Here is a 24,147-nt window from a genome sequence, read left to right as displayed (position 1 = left end):
TCTATATAGAGACAATCCTTGCCACAATGCAACATTGTACCATGGTTAACCATGGTTGACCATGATTAATTTTCATATCGAGACAATCTTTGTTAGAATGAAACATTGGACCATGGTTGGCCATGGCTAATTTCCATATCCATATGGTTTGACCATGGTTGAACATGACTAACTATCATTGACCATGGTTGACCATGATTAATATTATAAACTCAATGGATTGATATTATAAACCCAAGGGAATAACAAATCCAAGGGATTAATACTAAAACCCCAAGGGATTATGAACCTAAGAGAATAATATTAAACCCAAGGGACTAATATTATAAACCCAATGTATATAAACCCTAAGATAAATATTATAAACACTAAAATAAACATGATTTGACATGGTTGATTTTCATATTGAGACAATCCATATCACAATTCCATGTTGGACCATGTTTGACCATGCTTCCCTGAGGCCTATGGGTTTTGGCCCACAACCCTTATCGGAAGCATTCCTTTAACCCTAAGCCTTTAAATGGCGCTTTTACATTAAACCGGGACCATATAACTTTCGTAGGCCATTAATTATCGGGATTTTCTTTAAAGCCCAGAGCATCAAAACTTAACTACAATACACAGAATCACGACAAAATTTCGCTCCTGAACATATAGGTGAATCTTAAATATTATAAACCTGTGCTCAGAATTGTCGTCGAGTCCGCTCCTTATCACTTTTCCCTGCGCTAATCCTCCGACCTCCGATCGGCCTGATCGTTGATCGTCGATCGACTTATTGGCGATATTGCAATATCGGCCATCGGCGTATCACCGTTCCACAAATCACCGTCCCTTGACCTCCCCGATATGCGATTGTCGATTTCATCTAAACCGTCGATCTGGTCCCTCGATCCGACGGTTGTGATTTAAATCACATATCGCTATCACTATATTGAAAAGGTCGGTTCCAATATCATTATAATGGTTTTCTCGATGCGATAAAGCTTTGTCCCTCAGCGGCATCATTTGGATCATTGATCATATTGACCCAACAATTCTTGTGTATCGTTCCACCAACCTCCTCTTGGACTTAATATCTTTCAATTGATGGATTTCTGCGTTAAATCCACAGTTTGTGCCATACTCTGCTTTAGACACACAACACACAATTAACTCATTTATCAATGGACCGCCATCGATCCTTAAGTGATCAATGGTTGATCAACATTACCTACAAATGGAATTTAAGTCATTCACACATATATACAGCATAACTAAACAAAATCATAAACACAGGCACACGGAACTCACAGAACACATAATCTATACATTATACAATATTGAATACAGGCTAAGGCATTTCAGCCTTAGATACAAGTTCTTTTCTAAACTTATTTTTTTAAATTAATAAAATTCATTTATATTAAATTAAATTAGTTATTCACTTTCACCTCAAACAAAACAAAAGCAATAAAATTACTAACACATTGAAATGCATTGATAATAATATAAACAATATTACTTTTGGGCTTGATTACCCCATTACAAAATCTACTTCCGTTGATGGTTTCAATACTATATCAAGAATATCATAACATCGAATTTTCATTTCAAGAACACCAGGTACTAAATGATTAAGAGTATTTTCCTTTTGTTTGGAAACAACACGTGAATCAAAGAAAACACAATTATAAAATATATAGTAAAAATTTAAAGGAATGCACTGCATATTACACTTGAGAATTGGAAAAATTTATAGGTATGCAATGTACATTTGCTTGCTCGCTCGCTCTATATCATTTTACAATGTGATAATGCAAAAATTAATGATAGAAATTTACAAGTATTGAACCTACCATCTAGTTTTGAAAGTTAAAAAAATATATCAAGGCGCAACATAATCATAGAAATCCAAATTATTGAACATTAATATATCTTCTTTTGAAATCTTGAGAAAAAAGATAATAAAGGAGATATGACAGATCTAGAATAAAATTTTAAAGCCTGTTACAGTCAAATATTACTTATTTAGCTACAATAATTGAAAACCCTTAAAGAGGTTTGAATAAATAGAGAAATCAGTAAAACCCTTAAATCTATGCTATCCTATCCCTTCCACAGACAAGACTATTTCAACACTATGCTCCTTTTCCATATAGAAGGGGTCGTTACGACTATAATCCTCCCAATTCTGCAGTCACAACCTACAGAAGTTGACTCCATGCTATCCACTGGTTTCTTTCCTTCGAAGAAGTTGTTTCCCTATATTATCTCTCTAAAGCAGCCTCAAGTTACATGGGGTTGATTGCAGGATTTCAGGGTTTCTTCGGCAAATAAAATCCTAATAACTTCCCCGATCTCAAGGTTTTCCTCTTTCTTAACATATAACGTATATCAATATGGATCAATTTGTCTATATTGAAAACAAGAGATCAACAAAACCTAAAGATATGAAGAGGGATTCAGGAAACAAACCAGAGGCACTGAAGTCCAATTTCCTCCTCCTCACCATTCTTGAGCAGGACACAAGTCGGATCGAGGAAAAGCCATTAATTTATGGGATTTCCAGAATTAATTAAAAATCAATGTGATTTGCCGAATTAAGTTAAAAATTAAAACATTTACACATGAGTAACACACCATAGTGGATAAAGCTCGACCCTCTCTAAGCTACAAGTACTATCGTGCCCTACTATGAGGTTCAAACTTTTGTAATGTAACTAAAAACTCAAAACCCTTGGTGGAGGAGAATACGAATAGGTAGAACGTTTCATATTTCGACTGTACTTAACTTAATGATAGAAATTTACAAGTATTGAACTTACCATCTAGTTTTGAAAGTTAAAAAAATATATCAAGGCAAAACATAATCATAGAAATCCAAAGTATTGAACATTAATATATCTGGTTTTGAAATCTTGAGAAAAAAGATAACAAAGGAGCTGTTACAGATCTGGAATAAAATTTTAAAGCCTGTTACAATCAACTATTACTTATTTAGCTACAATAATTGAAAACCCTTAAAGAGGTTTGAATAAATAGAGAAATCAGTAAAACCCTTAAATCTATGCTATCCTATCCCTTCCACAAACAAGACTGTTTCAGCACTATGCTCCTTTTCCATATAGAAGGGGTCGTTACGACTATAATCTTCCCAATTCTGTAGTCGCAACCTGCAGAAGTTGACTCCATGCTATCCATTGGTTTCTTTCCTTTGAAGAAGTTGTTTCCCTGTTGTCCACAATTTGGTATATTATCTCTCTAAAGCAGCCTCGGGTTACATGGGGTTGATTGCAGGATTTCATGGTTTCTTCGGCACTTAAAACCTTGATAACTTCCTTGATCTCAAGGTTTTTCTCCTGCATAACATACAACGTATATCAATATGGATCAATATTGTCTATATTCAAAACAAGAGATCAACAAAACCTAAAGATATGAAGAGGGATTCAGGAAACAAACCTGAGGCACTGAAGTCCAATTTCCTCCTCCTCGCCATTCTTGAGTAGGACGCAAGTCGGATCGAGGAAAAGCCGTTAATTTATGGGATTTCCAGAATTAATTAAAAATCAATGTGATTTGCCGAATTAAATTAAAAATTAAAACATTTACACATGAGAAACACACCATAGTGGATAAAGCCTGACCCTCTCTAAGCTATGAGTACTATCGCGCCCTACTATGAGGTTCGAACTTTTGTAATGTAACTAAAAACTCAAAACCCCTGGTGGAGGAGAATACAAATAGGCAGAACATTTCATATTTCGACTATACTTAACTGAATTAAAGAAATATTTCATCGATCGATGCCTACATACCTCATTGTCGTGGTTATTGATGATTGTCGGGCATAAATGCTTCAACCGTCATTGTAATGGATGAAAATGTGTCCTTATTACTCAAATTTTGAACATTCATACATTTCCGAATGCAAAGAGACCACTTTCAAAGGCACTTTCAAAGACAGGTGTTTGACACTAATTTATTTATTTCATTTCTTCTGAATTCTACATACATGGTTATCAACAAGAGGCACAGTGAATTTTAATCATGCTTGGTAAAAAATTAATTTAAGTATGGTTTAAACATGTGATCTAGACATGCAAGAAAGTTACTGTTGCGAATTTCATCATTGATTTAGTGACGACTAGGAGCCATCCCATCAAAAAAATTAATTAAGAAAATGATTAAATTGGCATAAAAATCATACATTTTTCTGCTAAAAAAATAATTAATGAAAAAAAAATATTTTGCTTTGAATTATTTTTCTTGCATGTTTTTCTCTTTAGATGGACTTCCTGCCTTTCATTTTTATCTTACCAATTCCATTAATCAAAGTCGGACATAATAAATAGAAAAAGAGTGAAAAAAGAACATTTACAGCACGATTATCTCATTTCTCGAATAGTGGTGGAAATCTTATTTAACGTACTGTACTGTAACGCATTTCAGCTATATGCATGTGATTTCTGATAATACGAATGTCCATCTTCTGGTAGCTTATTGTCTATAAGGCCGTGAATAAGCTTTACAATTGATGAGATCGAGATTGGCGATATAATATCCTATTGGATTTACTTTCTATAATTAAGCTCAATCATAAAGATCTCAGTAGATCGTTTGATTTGGGATGTCTAGGGAGGCACGGAGGCAGCGCAGTAGGTGGGAATGGCAGAAATGGAGAAGCCATTAAAATTAGACCCGGCGGAAGCAGCGTAAAAAACAAGTCAGTCAGCCACGCCCAGCTCCCGCAACAAGAAACCGGTGAGCACGGTGTTGAAAGCGTCGCAGGTGGGTCCAAAAACGGTAGATGGATATCTGGGCAGCCCGTTGCAGGAAGTATTGGATCGCCTGGATTTGCAGGCCAGAGGCAGCGCAGTGATGACAGCAAATACAATACCAAACTGATCTCCGGCAAATACAGAAGAAAATAACATATTTACACCATCTTCTCATCTCGACTATCGTCCAAGAAGCATCTTGGTGAAAATAGCTGCATCGGACATGGAAAGTCTATAAAAGTCATCGCACATGGATACATGAATACATGTACACGGTGAAATAAAAAGTTCGAGATTATTACCTGGAGTGGTAAAATCTAAAAATCCAGAGCCACTGTCATGTAACGTAAATGGAAGGAACGTGTTGCGAATGGCCAGCCCTTCTGTAGCAACTTTGGTAATAAAAAGATAATTTTTCTATTTAAAAAAAATGGTAAAAAAGATTCTTTATTTTACTTAGAATTATTTTTCTTGCGTTTTTTTCTCTGTAGATGCACTTCCTGTCTTTCATTTTTATTTGACCAATTCCATTAATCAAAGTCGAACATAATAAATAGAAAAAGAGTGAAAAAGCAACATTTACAGCACGATTATCTCATTTCTCGAATAGTGGTGGAAATTTCAGCTATACATGTGATTTCTGATAATAAGAATGTCCATCTTCTGGTAGATTACTGTCTGTAAGGACGTGAATAAGCTTTTCGATTGATGAGATCGGGATTGGCGATATAATATCCTATTGGATTTACTTTCTATAATTAAGCTCAATCATAAAGATCTCAGTAGATCGTTTGATTTGGGATGTCTAGGGAGGCATGGAGGCAGCACAGTAGGTTGGAATGGCAGAAATGGAGAAGCCATTAAAATTAGACCCGGTGGCAGTAGCGTAAGCGCCCATGTTGGGAAAAACAAGCCAGTCACCCACGCCCAGCTCCGGCAACAAGTAATCGGTGAGCACGGTGTCGAAAGCGTCGCAGGTGGGTCCAAAAACGGTTGATGGATATCTGGGCAGCCCGTTGCAGGAAGTGTTCGATCGGCTGGATTTGCAGGCCAGAGGCAGCGCAGTGATGACATTGTTATCGTGGAGAAGACAACTCATGGAGCCATGGATGCCATCGTTAATCCAATACTCCCTCACTTCTCCTCTTACCCGTTTTCCGATTACACAGGAGGCCAGCCAGAATGAGGTCTCGGCGAAATATCGACCGGGTTCAGCCATAATGGAAATCGCTGTTGCATCGGGGAAGTATGTTTTTAAGGCGGATTGGACAGTAGCCGCGACCTCTGCAAATAGCTTTCCTGCGGTGAAACCGCCGCCGATGTTAAGAATACCAAATTTGGGCAACCCGAGTCGAGAAGCCGAATCGAAAACGCCGCGAGCAGCCGCAACAGCACCGTGGTAGACGCCAGAGCGCGAGACACCACTTCCGACGTGAAACGAGACGCCCCGCACGGTGAGGCCGGACCCCTGTGCTGCCTGCAGCAACGGGTCGACTTCGTCCGGCAGGGCTCCGTACTTGCGACCCAACGGGATCCGCGCACCTCCCGCCTCCTCGTTGGGTACCTTCACCCTCAGCAACAACGCGCACCGCGGGTGGAACTTCTTGATTTTCTCAACTTCTTGAATGGAATCGAACGTTGTTAGATTCACGCCGACGCTCGCCGCGTATTTGAGGTGTGTCTCTGCCTTGCATGGATTTGCGTAGACGATTCGATCGGGCGAGACGCCGAGCTTCAGGATGGCTTCGATCTCCACCCGGCTGGCGCAGTCAAATCCAGACCCAAGCGTGGCCAGGGCCGACAATAACGCCGGCTCTGGGTTACACTTGACAGCGTAAAAGGGGCAGACAGTGGGGAGGGCCTCCTGCCATTTGTGCCACAAATCAACCACCACTCCGAGGTCAAGGACGTAAAACGGGTCGTTCACATCGTCATTGTCGATAATGGACTGCACCATCTCCTTCACAGCTTCCTGCGACCTTGACCGCAGGGCCGTCACCTTTCGACACTTCAGTTCAGGGCATGCTACCACCCTCTCTAGCGCCGACCACGAGCTCTTCCACTCGTTTACGCCCGAGTCGGTAGGTTTATTTAAACTTGACAGTGTCACCATAAGCTGCTCGCTGGCCATGTCCACAGCCACAAACAGAACAGAAAAAGAAAATTAAAATGCAAAGAGATGAAAGGATTATAGTGCTTAAAGCCACACATTAGGCGTTGCCTTCATCTCTATTGATAGTGTGGAATTGCACTCTTCGTCAGGGTGACAATGATCTCAATATTCAAATGGTTAATCTTCGGCTTTGTCTTTTATCATCATCACAGCTATGCTAATACGACTTTGCACTGATCCATCTCTATCTCGATAATGATGGGCCCTATACAATGGCAACCAATATTCCCTTGGTGTGAACTCCGTGTGGGCATGCATGCGGTCTGCAGTCAGCTAATTCAGCTCAGAGCCGAACGTTATAGCATTGAAGTCTGCAGGATGTTGCTGAAGTTGTAGCTCGCTCCTCCTCCTTAGCTTGCGCGTGGATTTTAGAAGGCGGGTTCACAAATTCAAAATTCTAATTCGAATTTTAGAGCGCCATTATATCATTCAAAATTTGGAAAATAGTACGCATTAATTGTGTGTTGGAGTTGACAGCGTGGAGTATGCGACATGGGATGGCAAGCTATATACATGGTCATGCCCTTTCATCCATCCAAGAGTACGAAATAGAACCATGTATGCATACATCCGCAGGGGCGATTCCTATTCCGCCACAATTCTTTAATTAATGCCCCTGACATGCGGGGCATTAGGGAAATATAACGTGAGCTATATTTCCTTAATGCTCCCACATGTCAGGGGCATTAATTAAAGAATTGTGGCGGAAATAGAAATCGCCCGGGCGGAGTTGTCAGAATTGGAAAAGGGAAACCAGATTTCCATTTCGTAGAATGGTTAGGTTGGCATCCGGTACTGTCAGATACTATCTTCGAGACCTTAAATACCCAATAGCGTAGGAAATATTGGTTGCCCTATAAAATATTCAATGGCATATGCTCAGATAATGATGGCCCTATACAATATTCAATGGCATATGCTCAGATGCGCACGAGCATTATGTCTGATCTCCGAACACGACAACTACATAGAAAGGTTATTTTAAAAGTTATCTCTATCTTTCATGATAAATGAAAAAATATAAAAACTTATCACTAAGGTTACGTGTCAATTTTCTATTAGATTAAAATAGATCTACGTATACGTATACATCTCCTTTATTAAGAGGCACTTATTTTATTTTTATTATAACTAATTTTTTTTACTATCTATATAATATTATATTTTTCAAATAAAAGAGCATTTTTTACTCTTAAATAATATATTATTACTTTATTTTAAAAAATGTTTCTATTTGGGCTAATACATTAATTTCCATAAATTAAACTCTTTACGCTATTTTTTTTTATAAAAAGTCAAATAAAAAATTCAATTTCTTAAAATTATTTATTTATTATAATAAGTATATATATACTAAAATATTACTAAATATTGCAATCTCTTTATAGGCTTGTTATGGGAGAATTAAATTAAATTGGAATTCATTTTTTAGGTCAAATTTATATTAAAGTATTATTTTTGAAATAATATTTTGTTGCCAATCAATGATTATAGATAGAGTAAAATTTTGATACATTATATTTTCATTCATTATCTTTTAGAAGTAGTTATTACACATTTTTATGATATGATTACATATTTTTGGAATATAATTGTAATTAATTTTAAACTTTACCTTTGATTGATTTCAATATTTATTTATATTAATTAATTTTTATTTTTTAACATTAAATACAACAATAAAATTTTAAAAAATAATTAACTATTTGATTTTAGGTTTTTGTGATTTATATTAATTTTGATAGATTCTTTTAGATTAATCAAATTATGAGTTTTTGTCAATGTTTCGAACCATCTAACGTGATTCATTTGTTCTAATGATAAACCCCATTAGATAATTCGAAATGTCGACCAAACACTCATGATGTGATTAATCCGAAAAAATTTATCAAAAATAATTAACTATTCATTAATAACATTTAATGAATATAAAAATAAATATATATTTTTATTAAAAATAATAGTAAAGATATTCCTAACATATTTAATCCTACTCATGACACCTTTATTAAGAAAACCATCCTTTCACACTTCAATTTATTTTGCTTATCATTCTAATTAATAATTTATTTATTAATAAGTAAAACCTTACATATTTTCTCTATTATAATTAGAAAAATACGACATTATTCTTTAAAATTAATTAAACATTATCCAGTGAATTGTACCCTACCCACTGCATAGTTGCTTGCTTCTTGCTTCTTATTATGATTTATAAACCGATTTACTAAAATAGTTTCCTAAATAAAGTTTCAAACCATTCATAAATTTATTATTTCTTCACTCTGTCTTATAAAGTTACTTTTCATGGCCACCTAACAAATTGCTTCAAAATATTCTCTCCATATTCTCTCCACATTTATTCTTCTATTTTAAATTTTCTAATTTTGTAATCATCTTCAAAGCATAATATGACTATATTCAAAGCATAATATGACTATATAAATTTTCTTTTTAACTTGGAGACAATCGCTTCTTAATATTGTATTTTGATATTTATCTTTAATTTTTCCCATTTTCAAGCATATGCATGTGTGACTTTTGGTAGCCCAGTGCTTCGCTTTGCTTTGCTTTGCTGGGTGCGATGTCTGGCTACTCTAAATGCAAATGCCAGTTGGGTTTGTAAGGTTGGCTACTCTTATTCGATGGCCCGTGCAGTTGAATTCAGTAGCTCTTGTTCAATGATCGGCCAAATGACACCATTGACTCGTCGACCTATCAACTCTTTTATCATCCCGGGTGTCACGCCCCTACACTGGCGGTACTCTTCCAACCGCACTATAGCAAGGTGCGGCACTACCAACCGTTTTCTTTTCACCAATACTTATGTTCATGCACTAAGCCTAACCACTTGTCCTACTTAGTTTGTGTTTCTCAACCAAGTATTATTATGTTTCCTTTATACCAATGAACACCTATACACATTCATTATCGTCAGCAATTATACATGAAGAACACAATTGCATAGTATAAAGGGAGGGGCAACTCCCTGAAAAATGTGTCTACCCGAATACAATACATTATATAATGTTTACAAAGCTTACAAGTATACTTGAAGACACCAAGTTTCATACTTAGCCAAATTTTACAACTTTTCACACCTCCGTGTGATAACCAAGATTCCTTACCCAAGCTGGGCGGGCGCGCCCTCACACAGGCTGCCAATCGTGCTTCTCAACCGAACCTTGTTTCGACGGGCGGGCAACCTCACCTGAGTCACCCTTCATTTACTTCCGCACAGTAGGCGGGCGACCTCACCCAAGTCCCCTTTTCCACCTCCGCATTTAGCCTTGCATGACGGGCGGGCGCTCACCCAAGCTACCCAAGACACCTGTGTCAAGTTCGGCATCTTCACCCGTGCCCACAACCAATAACCAAAACCCATGCGATGTTCTACCATGTATGCCTGCCCAAGAACAGGCGCATTATGACCTGTGCCTCTCTTGTTGTGGCTTCACCTCTAACTCGCACTTTCCCTTGTCATCGTGCGCTCCTCACTCCCATTACTCATTGAATGCTTGAGTTTGAATGTCAAATGCCTCCACAAGGCATTCAATATATATGCTTGTGGAACGGTCGTGCCATCCTTTGGCCGACCTTTGTTTATGTGCCAGCCGACGCCTTTGTTCACCTTTGCAGTTGGTCGGCCATCGACCAACACCCCAAATCAAGCTCTTCTACCATCGGATTTACTAAGGATGAATGCTCGTTTGTTCACCATATAAACCATCTTCGCTCCATCCTCTATGCGCATTATAAGTTGTCTTCTCGCGCATTTGGTTGTAGAGTTGCCTTCGCTTATATTTTCCAACTCACTCCTTTGCCAAACGAGTCGCACCTTGTGCGGGAGGTCGTGGTAAGAACCGCAAGTCCTCACATCCTCCCCCACTTGAAATCATTGTCATCCTCGACAATATCTCATCCCAGCAACCATCTGTCACCAAGATTACCATACCAAGGTATACACCCCATCGGTATGTCATACATCGGAAATCATCTCAATCCATGATCATCAACCACCCTGTCACAATCTCCACATGATGCTCTTCATCATGGAAGGCTGGCCCCTCCATCTCAAGCTACATGCTTCCTACAACCTCTCGTGTCAACCTCATCATGTGTCGTCTTCGTGTGAACTGCTACCATGATACTCCAACATAATGCTAACACATCTCTGCACATTGAGCTCCCTCATGTTTGAACTAGTCGGGTGATCAGTCCAATTATCACGCTCAAACCATGAGAATGCACATCCTCATGCCACCATCAATTGTTTCTCTGAACATCTCGTCACATCCTCAACTCGATCAAGAATCCATATCCATACAAGTATAAGCCATGCTCAAGTCCATGAAGTAATCTCCATCTCATCTGCAACATGTTGTCCATGATGTTTTTTGTCCAACATCATCATCCATCTGTAAAACATCCATCTCCTCAAAGTGAAGAGATCATCTCCTCAAACTTCGACTCTCGATGTGCCACATCCAGGTCCATGAAGCAACCTCCATCATATCTGTATGTGCCATCCCTCAAGCCTGCCATAGAAACAAGTATACACCTGTCTCATCTCCCATGTGCTGCCCATGATCATAAATCAATCAGCTCCCATGTGTCAAAGGTGGTTGAGTCTCGGCTCAACCCATGCCCAAGTGTTACCACCAAGGCATCATCATCATTGTAACTCCATCACTCCAAAGTGTCTCATATCGATCCTCCACATCAAGTCACTCTTTCAAGCCACACCCATACATGTACTTGAAAGTATGCATCCCATTCTGCATCAAAGTCCCTGACCTCAGCTCATCAATGCATTAGATCCTCCAAGTCCACCATATATGAAGTCCCTAAAAGTCACAACCTCATGTCATCATGAGCTCCATGAGTCATCTCCAACCAACAGATAGCAAGCATACAAGTCTTGGCCCAAAGGTCTCTACAAGATGCCTGAGCTCTCCATGTAGTAAGAATGCTCCATAGTCTGCTCACAACTCCATCCAAGTCCATGGCCTTGTTGTACAAGAGTGCACAACCTCTCCATCGGCTCATAAACAAAACATCTCCATGTCACATCAGCAAATCCACCTGCACAACATTCTTGCCTTGGCACTCCTTATTGGATGCCCATAAATGACACCTCTACACGTGCTCCTGCATAATGTCCCTGCATAAGACTGCCATGCTCCATGTCTCCAACCTGATGTCCATGACTAAGTTTCCCATGTAGTCCAACCAAGTAAACTCATCACAATAATCGGTCATCCTCATCCAAGTCTGCAATCTTCGGTTTAGTGAACTCGGTCACCCAACCATATCATCATCACATGAGTCTCTCCACCATGGCTCCCCCACTAAAGGTTCCACCAAGACTACCTCTTGGTCTCGGCCATGAGAAGTCCACCCAAACAACTCAAGTGTGTGCCCTCCTCAATCTGTCCATGAGTCATGCCGGGCACTTAGCCAATTCTCCATGTGGCTAAAGCATGACCCATTCCTCCGCAACGATCATCATGTTCCTCCCTTATCACGGACCTTTGTACCTTCTACCATAAGGTCACAAACAACCCCAACAAGTCCTGCAACAGTCAACAATCCTTACTTCTCCATACAAGGTCTCATCATAGACATCCATGGTAAGATGCTCCCCTACACCGGCAAATTGATTTTGCTCTTCCCTGCATACGGTTCATCTACCAAAAGCTTAAGTGAAACACAAGTATTAATAACACATACATCGTCATCATGAGGCTCCTCCATGTGAGTATCCCCATCCATCCATGTCTGCAAACTACATGATCGTGGTCCAACTTGATCAATCTCAAGTTCACCCTCCATTGTTGTCATATCTGCAACATCCTCAATCATCACGACTTCCTCTTCCTTGTCAGCACATTCTGCAACTTCATCTTGCTCCATTGTCCAACCAAGTTGAAGAAATGTGTTTTCAACATTCTTTTCCAATACTTCAAGCTTATCTCGAATCCGGGGATTCTCTTCTTTCATCCACTTCAACCTATATAAGGTAAGCAAGAACTTCCCTTCACATTCTTCCAAACCTGCCATGCCTTGTCATTCAGCTTAGCCCAAGCACAAAGCTTCAGCTATGCTAAACCTGTTTCACCATTCACCTGAATCACGGTCCCAGAAATTCCACCTGTCACCTACAAAACTTGAACTCCCTGCCAAGCCTTTGGTCTTCGTAGAATCAGCTCCCTGATTCAGTTCACCAGCTCTGATACCACTTGTTACGATAGTGCAGTGGGATCAGCACTTCATCGTCAACCCGATCAGCTTCCTGATTATCAACTCTAATACAAACTGTCACGAAGTGCAAGTGTGTATTAGCTTCAACGCTTCAACACCAGCACTAGCTCCCCAGCACTAGGCTCTGATACCACCTTTCACGCCCCTACACTGGCGGTACTCTTCCAACCGCACTATAGCGAGGTGCGGCACTACCAACCATTTTCTTTTAACCAATACTTATGTTCATGGACTATGCCTAACCACTTGTCTTACTTAGTTTGTGTTTCTCAACGAAGTATTATTATGTTTCCTTTATACCAATGAACACCCATACACATTCATTATCGTCAGCAATTATACATGAAGAACACAATTGCGTAGTATAAAGGGAGGGGCAACTCCCTGAACAATGAGTCTACCCGAATACAATATATTATATAATGTTTACAAAGCTTTACAAGTATACTTGGAGACACCAAAATTCATACTTAGCCAAATTTTACAACTTTTCACACCTCCATGTGATAACCAAGATTCCTTGCCCAAGCTAGGTGGGCGTGCCCTCACACGAGCTGCCAACCGCGCTTCTCAACCGAACCTTGTTCCGATGGGCCGACGACCTCACCCGAGTCACCATTCGTTTACTTCCGCACGGTGGGCGAGCGACCTCACCCAAGTCCCCTTTTCCACCTCCGTGTTTAGCCTTGCATGACAGGCGGGCGCTCACCAAAGCTACCCGCGACACCCATGTCAAGTTTGGCGCCTTCACCCGTGCCCAAAACCGATAACCGAAACCCATGCGATGTTCTACCATGTATGCCTGCCCAAGAACGGGCGCATTACGACCTGCGCCTCTCTTGCTGCAGCTTCACCTCTAACTCACACTTTCCCTTGTCATCATGTGCTCCTCACTCGCATTACTCGTTGAATGCTTGAGTTCGAATGTCAAATGCCTCCACAATGTGTTCGATATATATTCTTGTGGAACGGTCGTGCCATCCTTTGGCCGACCTTTGTTTATGTGCCAGCCGATGCCTTTGTTCACCTTTTCGATTGGTCGGCCATTGACCAACACCCCAAATCAAGCTCTTCTACCGTTGACTTTACTAAGGATGAACGCTCATGTTTGTTCACCATATAAACCATCTTCGCTCCATCCTCTATGCGCATTATAACTTGTCTCCTCGCACATTTGGTCATAGAGCTGCCTTTGCTTATATTTTCCAACTTGCTCCTTTACCAAACGAGTTGCACCTTGTGCCGGAGGTCGCGGTAAGAACCGCAGGTCCTTACACTGGGTGTAAGGCCCACGAGTTGTAGATCGTTTGGTGAAGGGTGCATGTCAGGCGAGCAGGCGAGCAGGCGACGAGCTGGGGCAACTGGCGAGTTGGGCATGCCCGCACGGTGTGGCGAGTTGGGCTGAACGATAGAGGAAACAAGTGAAGGGCGCACGACGGGCGAGTGACAAGCTGGGAGGTAACCAACAAGTTGGGGTGCACCCGCACGATGCAATGAGCTGATCGAATAGAGGAGAAGAGCCAATGTGCGACACGAAAGTCATCTTGAAAAATGACTAAGTATCAAGAGTATTGGCAAGTTTATATGTGGGGGTTGTCCTGCACATGGGCGCCCATACCATGGGCTGACGCGACAGAGGGGCGAGTTGGACGAAATGGTGGGTTGGCTTCGTGGGTCGACGCCCCAACCGATGAGCCACCTTCACATAAGTAGAAAGTTGGAATGGTGGCAAAAGGCATCCAAACGAAGTTTCCAAGTGTTCATGCAAGCTAGGAGGGCGAGCTACTTAGGAAGACTGAAATTTTTGAAGTGCAGGCGGACTGTTGGGCCGAAGCATGGAACCATAGCAAACACAGAAAACAGAACCTTGGGTCATTCAAAGGCATTTGGGCGAGGGCATGCAAGGGCGTAGGCCTGAATGACCAAAAGGGCGAGGGCGTGCTAGGGCATTTGTCTAAACGACTGAGTGGGAAAGGTTGTTCGAAGGCATTTGGGTGAGGGTGTGCGAGGGTGTCGACCTAAATGACTGAATAGGCAAGGTCATTCGAAGGCATTCAAGTGAAGTCGTTCCAAGGCGTTCAGGAGAGGGCATGCGAGGGCACTGGTCTGAACGATTCAACGGACGAGGGCGTGCGAGGGCGCCAACTTGAATGACTGAACAGGCGAGATCAGACTGAATGAGATAATGGGCGAGGGTGTGTGAGGGCACTGGCCTAAATGAGTGAACGGGCAAGGGCGTGCAAAGGCGTCTACCTGAATGAGTTGAGGGTGTTCAGCTAAATGAGCGCAGGGCGAATGAAGGCATTCGTGAAACAGTGAACGACGTGTTGAATAGTGTGACGATCAACGAGTTGCGACGGATGGTAGAATCAATGGGCACTCCAAACGGTGGTTCAGGTAGTCCGAACGATGTAGGCCGGGTTGCACGGTTGTGACAGAAATTGTGCCAAGGAAACTTGGGGTTTCCTGCAAAGACTGTAAAATTGTATATTTTGTGATATATTGTTATTATCGGGCAAACTCATATTTCAGGGAGTTCCCCTCCCACTAAAATATCTGCTATGCATACGTGTAAATGGTAATAACAATGAAGATGAATAATTAAATGTTTCTACTGTGTATGTGAATGTTGTACTTAGGAAAGTTGAAAAATAAACTAAGTATAGAAAGTAGGCATAGTCCACACTTACAAGTATTGTTAAAAAGAAAGTGGGTGGTGGTGCTGCACCCCCCATCATGCAGTTGGAAGAGTACCACCAGGGTAGGGGCGTGACAGATGGTATTAGAGCTCCGTATTCCGTGGACTTTGGTGATTCAGAGAACGAGTTGAGGCTAATCTTGTAGCACTTCGTACAAGGACCATAGACTTGATTTAGAGAATCGAAGAGGATTTCCATTTTGTAGAAGATTGGTTTTGCAAGGGTTATGACCTTTGAAGAATGGTAGGGGCACACATCAGGGCCAAGTCAATCTGAAGGAAGTCTACCTAAAGAATCAAGTGATTTGGAACAAAGAATTGCAGAATTGAGTAAGGACTTGTTCGAAACGAGGGATGCTCTTCGCGCTTTGGTCAAGGAGGGGATCTTTGACATGAATAGAGGTGAAACCTATCGAGTTGCAGGGAAAGTAGACTTATTTGATGCAAAACTCAAGGAGTTAAATATAAGGAAGAACTTTCTTCGGAAGAAGCTGGAATGGCTAACTCTTGAGAAAGAGTCGTTCATAGCTTTCATCCATGATAAGGAGAAAGCTGCAGATTGCGATGATAAGGAAGAGGAAGCCGTGATGTTTGAGGATGTTGCAGATATGATAGTGATGGAGGATGAACTTGAAATTGTTCAAGTTGGACCAGGATCGTGCAGTTTGCAGACATTGGTGGATGAGGATACTCACATGGAGGAGCCTCATGATGAAGTAAGTACTACTTATACTTATGTTTCATTGGAGCTTTTGGAGGATGGACCATATGCAGGGAAGGGAAAAATCAGTTTGCCAATGCGATGGAGGATCTTACCATGGATATCTACGATGAGACCTTGTATGGAGAGGCAAGGACCATTGATTGTTGCAGAGCTTTTTCGGGCTGTTTGTGACCTTATGGCAGAAGGTACAAATGCCCATGACAAGGGAGGAATGTGATGATCATTGCAGAGGAAGGGGTCATGCTTTAGCCATATGGAGAAATTGGTTAAGTGCCTGGCATGACTCATGGATAGATTGGAAAAGGGCACACACTTGGTTTGATGATACTTGGGTGGACTTCTCATGGACGAGACCAAGAGGAAGTCTTGGTGGAACCGTTAGTGGGGGAGCTATGATGGAAGAGACTCATGACTTGATGATGATATGGTTTGGTGAGTATGGGCACTAGACTGGGTTGCAGACTTGGATGAGGATGACCGATGTTGTGATGGGTCTACTTAGTTGGACAACATGGGTAACTTGAGTCATGGGCATCAAGTTGAAGACATGGAGCATGGAAGTCTTCTGCAGGGACATTATGCAGGAGCACTTGTAGAGGTGTCATTTATGGGCATCCAATGAGGAGTGCCAAGACAGGGATGTTGTGCACTCCTGTACAACAAGGCCATGAACTTGGTTGGACTTGTGAGCAGACTATGGAGCATTCTTACTACATGGAGAGTCGAGGCATCTTGCAGGGACCTTTAGGCTGAGACATGTACGCTTGATAGGATGTTGTTTGGAGATGACTCATGGAGCTAATGATGACATGAGGTTGTGACTTTTGGGGACTTCATATTATGGTGGACTTGGAGGATCTGATGCATTGAGGAGCTGAGGTCAGGGACTTTGATGCGGGATGGGGTGCATACTTTTGAGTACATTTATAGGTGTACTTGAGAGAGTGACTTGATGTGGAGGACCCATATGAGACACTTTATAGTGATGGAGCTGCAGCGATGATGATGCCTTGGTGGCAACACTTAGACATGGGTTGAGCCGAGAGTTGACCACTTTTCATACATGGGGACTAATTGATCTATGATCATGGGAAACACATGGATGATGAGACAGGTGTATACTTGTTTCTGTGGCAGACTTGAGGAATGACACATTACAGATATGATGGAGGTTGCTTCATGGACCTGGATGTGGCACATCAAGAGTCGGTTTGATGAGAGGATCTCTTCATTTTGAGGAGATGGATTTTACACATATATTGATGATGTTGGGATAGATGCGTCTGATTTCATGTAGCACATTGACACCAACATCATGGGCAGCATGTTGCAGATGAGATGGAGATTACTTCATGGACCTGGGCATGGCTTACACTTTGATGGAGATGGATTCTTGATCAGGTTAATGTTGTGACAGGAGGCTAAGATAAATGATCGATGATGGCATGAGGAGGTTCATTCTCATGGTTTGGACACGACAGTTGGATTAGCTACCCAACTAGTTCAATTCATGAGTGCTAGTAGTGTACCTAGGTATGCTCGATTTGTGTTGGAGTATGATGACAGCAGTTCACACGATGACGATACATGATGAAGTCAACATGATATATGTTGTAGTGAGCATGTATCTTGAGTTGGGGGGACCAACCTTCCACAGTGGGGCAGCATGTGGGGTTGCAATAGATGTGGTTGATGATCATGGATTGAGAAGACTTTCTGATTCATGGAGACATAAGCCTTTATGGTTTATGCGATGGTAGAGCAGAGGCAGGTAGCATGCGCATTTTGATGTTGGAGCTAGTGACCCTTCGCGATGTCGTATGACAGTGTTGTCGAGGACGACAACCATTTAGAGTGGGGGAGAATGTAAGGCCCACAAGTTACAGATCATTTGGCGAAGGGTGCACGACGGGTGAGTGGGTGACGAACCGGGGCAACCGGCGAGTTGGGCGCACCCGTACAATGCGATGAGTTGGGCTGAATGACGAAGGAAACGAGCGAAGGGCGCATGATGGGTGATCGATGAGCTAGGAGGTAACCAGTGAGTTGGGGTGCGCCAAAATGGTGCGACGAGCTAACCGAACGGAGGAGATGAGCCAACATGTGATGCGAAAGTCATCTCGAAAAATGACTAAGTGTTAGGAGTATTGGCAAGTTTATATGTGGGGCGGTCGTGCACATGGGTGTACACACCATGGGCTGACGCAATGGAGGGGCAAGTTGGACGAAACGGTGGGTTGGCTTGGTGAGTCGATGCCACAACCGATGGGCCAATCGCCATATAAGTATAGCATTGGAATGGTGGCAAAAAGCATCCAAGCAAAGTTTCCAAGTGTTCATGCGACCTAGGAGGCCAAGCTACTTGGGAAGACTAAAATTTGGTGAAGTGCAGGTAAACTCTTGGGCCGAAGCACGGAGTCGCATCAAATGCAGAAAACGGAACTGTAGGTCATTCGAAGGTGTTTGGGCAAGGGCGTATAAGGGCGTTGGCCTGAACGAACAGACGGGTGAGGGCGTGCAAGGGTGTTTTTCTGAACAACTGAACGAGTGAGGTCATTTGAAGGTGTTCGGGAGAGGGCATGCAAGGGCATCGACCTGAACAACTGAATGGGCAAGGTTGTTAGAAGGTGTTCGGGCGATGTCGTGCGAAGGCATTCGGGCAAGGGCGTACGAGGGCACCGGTCTGAATAGTTGAACGAGTGAGGGCTTACGAGGGCACCGGCCTGAACAACTAAACAGGCGAGGTCGGTCTAAATGACGGAATGGGTGAGGGCGCCAGCCTGAACGAGTGAACGGGTGAGGGCATGCGAGGGTGTCCACCTGAACGAGTTGAGGGCATTCAGTTGAACGAGCTGAGGGTGAACAAAGGCATTCGGTGAAATGGTGAACGGCATGTTGAATAGTGCGATGATGAACGAGTTGCGACAGATGGTAGAATCGGTGGGCACTCTGAACAGTGGTTCAGGTAGTCCGAACGGTGGTTTGAGTAGTCTGAATGGTGCAGGCCGAGTTGCACGGTTGTAAAAGAAATTGTACCAAGGAAACTTGAGGTTTCGTCCAAAGACTGTAAAACTATATATTTTGTGAAATATTGTTATTATTAGGCAGATTCATATTTCAGGGAGTTGCCCCTCCCATTAAAATATCCGTTGTGCATATGTGTAAATGGTAATAATGATGAAGATGAATAATTGAATGTTTCTGCTGTGTATGTGAATGTTATACTTAGGAAAGTTGAAAAATAAACTAAGTATAGATAGTAGGTGTAGTCCACACTTACAAGTATTATTAAAAAGAAAGTGGGTGGTGGTGCCACACCCCCCATCATGTGGTTGGAAGAGTACCGCCAGGGTAGGGGCGTGACACCGGGCATAGCTAGCGGTAACCAACCTGCAAGCTATTATGGGTCCATGCTACCCATTCACATAAGACCACCGAGTAGGAATTGTTATCAGTACTGGCAGCCGTATGTGTGGGTTAAACAAACCGACCAGCTTAATTGCATAGGTATATGGGTGGGAGGCCCGAGCGCGTTAAGCTTTCTGTTCTTCTGTCTATATTTGGGTCAGTCCCAGTAATTAGTGAGTGTATGCATGAGTCTCATGAACCCCATTAATTAGTGATGATGAGATGTAGGCTTTCAAATTGAAACCGTTTACACGTTTCCCAATTTTTTTTGATGTAAAATATTCTTTATTTCAAAAGATACATTAATCATTAACTTGCCTATAATTTAAAAAAAGTCTTATTGATTCGCATATAAAAATAATAATTTGTGTATATTGGATGAACTAGCGCTCCGTGTGTTTAACCGTCTTTTGTGGATCTGTGTAGGTTTTGGTGTAACTGCAATCGTGACTCCAACAAGTAGTATCAAGGGGTAATTATTGGACATTAGATACGTTAACTCTATGATGACCAACAAAATAACAAGTTTCAAAACTAGCACAACCACATTAATAAATGTGTGTGATATTCGAGTCAACTTTATATATGCTATATTATAAATCTAATATGCTAAATTAATATATTAATATTATTATTATTATTAATATATTAATATTATTATTAATATATTAATGTTAATATATTAATATTAATATTATAAATCTAATATGGTAAATCAATATATTAAATATTGTTACTAATATTGTTAATTATTAAATATTTATATTAATATTGTTAATTAATATAAATATGGTTAATTATTTAAAAAATAAGTAATTCATTTAATTATTAAATAATTAATTAATTCATTATAAATAATTAAATATAAATAAATAATTCATTAATTATTATTAATAATAAATAAATAATAAATAATAAACCATTCATTTAATCATTAAATAGTCAATTCATTCATTATTAATAAATAAATATAATTCAATAATTATTAATAATTAATTCAAAATTAATTAATAAATAATAATAATAGTTTATTAATTAATAATAATAATAATTATTATTATTATTATTTATAAATTCTTAAGTGATAATAATAAAATAATTATTATTATTTATTAAAATTTAGGAATAATATTATAAGGGATTGATATTATAAACTCAAGGCACTAATTATGATGATTAACGTCTACTAAGACAAATGTGGTCTATTGGACGTCAAGAGAAAAGAGTATAGTTGTCATTCTTCAAAATCTTATTTCTGTGATCAAGGAGGAGGGAAGGAAGCATTCCAAGATCATTATAGTTGGGATGGTTTAATAAGTCAAGAAGATTGGAGGTGTGGCTAATGATAGGGAATTGAGAGCGGACGTGGACGAGAGTCGGGCAGTCTAAAAAGAAGTGCTTTTCATCTTCCACCTTCTTAGTATCACAAATTTGACAATTTCTATCGGTCAGGGAGTCTTGGGAGTAGACCACCACCTGATTTCACTCCAAAGCTCATGAGAGTTAGTTCTAATCTTGGCGATGTCTTCTTAGTGCTAGTCAACATAGAGAGGTAATTCTTGTTATCAGGGGTGGGGTTGATCACCTCCTTATAGTACCTTAGCTTCCTTTTACCCTCTAGCTCCTTAGCATCCAACATATTTTCCTTAAAACTAGAGATAATAGTATCTTTGATACTGTCCTTGCTTTCCATTATGATCTCCTCCTTAATCCCCCAAAGGTTGAGCCAAGACTGAGCATCTTGATGCCACCCGCGCTTGAGGCCCAGGTGGGGGTTTTGACTAAAGTTAGAAGCAATTTTTTGGAGCCCTTTGGATTCTATATTGTGAAGCTTCTTCTTATACATCAAATATCTAAACATAGCCACACTTTCGATGGGGGACAGGCCAACTTCGATCGAGAGGATAGGATAGGGAGTATTTCCCTTGATCTTGAGGCTATTATAAACGTAAGCTATATAAACCCTTAGATAAATATTAAAAACCTTAAAAAAAACATGGTTGACAATGGATGACGATGGTTGATTTTCATATTGAGACAATCTTTGTCACAATGCACTATTGGACCATGGTTGATCATGGTTGACCATGATCGATTTTCATATTGAGAGAATCTTTATCACAATGTCACATTAGACCGTCATTGACCATGATTGATGATGGTTCACGATGGTTGATTTTCATATTGACACAATCTTTGTGAGAATGTGACGTTGGATGAAGGTTGACCATAGTTGTCACAATGTGACGTTGGACCATGAGACAATCTTTGATATAATGTGACCATGGTCATTGACCATGGCCGAATTTTATATTGAGACAAATCTTTGTCGAAATGTAACATTTGACCATGGTTGAACATGATTGATATTATAAACCAAAGGGAGTAATAAACCCAAGGGATTTATATTATAAACCCGAGGGATTAATATTAAAACCTCGAGGGATTATGAACCCAAGCGAATAATATTAGAACTAAGGGACTAATATTATAAACCCAAGGTTTGTAAACCCTAAGATAAATATTGTAAACATTAAAATAAATATGGTTTATCAAGGTTGACCATGGTTGGCTATGATTGACCATGATTTATCATGATTAATATTATAAAACCAAATAATTTTTATTCTAAATCCAAGGGATTAACACTAAAACCCCAAGAGATTATGAACCCAAGGGAATATTAATAAACCTAAGGGACTAATATTATAAACCCAAGGGATTTATATTAAACCGTAGTAATAATATTATAAACCCTATCAATACTATTATACCCTAGGAATATGAAACCTTAGATTAATAAACCTAAGGGATTCACATTATAAACCTATGGCACTAATAAAGCCAAGGGAATAATATTGTAAACACAAGCTATATAGACCCTTAAATAAATAGTATAAACCCTAAAACAAGCATGGTTGACCACATATGACATTTGTTGATTTTCATATTAAGACAATATTTGTCACAATGTGCTATCAAACCATGGTTGACCATGATTGATTTTCATAATGAGAGAATCTTTCTCACAATGCGACACTTGACCCTCGTTGACCATGATTGGCAATGGTTGATTTTCATATTGAGATAATCTATGTCACAATGCAATGTTGGACCAAATTTGACCATGGTTGTCACAATGTGACGTTGGATCACGAGACAATCTTTGACACAAAGTGACCATGGTTGACCATGGTTTATTTTCATATAGAGACAATTATTGTTACAATGTGATGCTGGACCACGGTTGACCATGTTTAACCATGGTTGATTCTCATATCAAGACAATTTTTGTCATAATGCGACATTCGACTATGGTTAAGCATGATTGACCATGGATGATGATGTTTGACTTTATAAAATATGGTTAACCATGATTGACCATCGATGACCATGATTATCATATTGAGACAATCTTTGTCATAATGCGACGTTGGATCATGGTTGACCACAATTGATTTTATAAGACATGTTTGACCTTCGTTGAATAAAATTTAATGAAAGAGACTAATAATATAAATCCAATGTATATAAGCCCTATGATAAATATTATAAACACTAAAATAAATAGAGTTGACCATGTTTGATTTTCATATTGAGACAATCCTTGTCACAATATGATGTTGGACCATGGTTGACCTTGATTGATTTTCAAATCGAGAGAATCTTTCTCACAATGCAACAATGGACCTTGGTTGAACATGGTTGACCGTGATTGTCGATGGTTCATGATGGTTGATTTTGATATATATATAATCTGTGTTAGAATGCGACGTTGGACCAAGGTAGAACATGGTTGTCACAATGTGACGTTGCACCATGAGACAATCTTTGACACAATGTGACCATGGTTGACCATGATTTATTTTCATATTCAGACAATCTTTGTCGAAATGCGACATTTGACCATGGTTGGCGATCGTTGACCATGGTTGATTATGATTGGCCATGATAGATATTATAAACCAAAGGGAATAATGAACCATAGGAATTGATATTATAAACCCAAGGGAATAATTAACCCAAGGGATAAATACTAAAATCCTGAGGGATTATTAACCCAAGCGAATAATATTAAACACAAGTGATTAATATTATAAACCCAAGGTATATA

The 24,147-nt window shown here is 40.2% G+C and overlaps 1 pseudogene; it reads right to left on the bottom strand.

Moving 5' to 3' along the window:
• Window positions 1–5,571: 5,571 nt before the first annotated feature.
• On the bottom strand, window positions 5,572–6,897 carry LOC149219816 (ornithine decarboxylase pseudogene; annotated as a pseudogene).
• Between the last annotated feature and the right edge of the window lie 17,250 nt (window positions 6,898–24,147).

The sequence above is a fragment of the Pinus tabuliformis genome, chromosome Q, assembly GCF_031772625.1.
Source record: "Pinus tabuliformis cultivar Carrire ecotype Pingquan chromosome Q, CPIR1, whole genome shotgun sequence".
NCBI lineage: Eukaryota > Viridiplantae > Streptophyta > Pinopsida > Pinales > Pinaceae > Pinus > Pinus tabuliformis.
This window is presented reverse-complemented; position numbering and strand designations above follow the sequence as displayed.